Source organism: Nannospalax galili, unplaced genomic scaffold, assembly GCF_000622305.1.
Source record: "Nannospalax galili isolate Female #2095 unplaced genomic scaffold, S.galili_v1.0 scaffold127, whole genome shotgun sequence".
In the NCBI taxonomy this organism is placed as follows: Eukaryota; Metazoa; Chordata; class Mammalia; order Rodentia; family Spalacidae; genus Nannospalax; species Nannospalax galili.
In genome coordinates, this window is record NW_008360326.1 from 9,058,387 (window position 1) to 9,059,115 (window position 729).

Here is a 729-nt window from a genome sequence, read left to right on the forward strand (position 1 = left end):
TACAAGTGGTCAATGAATGAATGGGTGGAAATTCTGCAAGGTGCAGAGATGGTGTCTTTATTCACTTTTATCGCATCAGTACCAAAGGCAAAGGTCAATGCAAGGAATTTCCCAATCAACAATTGTTCCTTGTTTGATTCAGTGGTTGTGATGGAATCAAACCAAGCCCCCCCAGGCCAAAGTGGATTCAAACCAAGTCCCCCAGGCAAAAGAAAAATTGTACAAGGAAGTAAAATGAAAAATAATTCTAAACTGCTGAGAAAAAGCTGACCTTTTCATGCTCTTTGCACAAGCTGGAAATCACCCGAAAAATTCCCCCCCCCCGTGCTTCTGCTTTTTGGCTCAGTAGCTGCTTGTGGTTTGTGGTTTTTGCCTTTATAAGTAGCCTGTAAGCTGAGCTCGGGGCTTCTCCTTCCCGAGTGAGGCAGAGGCCCGTCTGCGCAAACGATTAAAATCCTCTTGCTTGTTGCATCTCCTGGTGTGAGGACTGAGTTATTGGGGTGCGGCCTCCCGTGGACGTTGGGTACCCCAGACCAGGGGTCCAACATTTGGGGGCTCGTCCGGGATTCGGTCACCCCCAGACCCATTTCCTCAGATCAGTAGGAGGTAAGGACAGATGTCTTGTGGTTGTCTTGGTCTTAATGTCTGCCAGTCATTTCCTGTTCTGGGAATGTTCCGTCTGAACATTTGTGCCTGTACAGGACCTGTAAGTCTGTATTCTGGGAACCA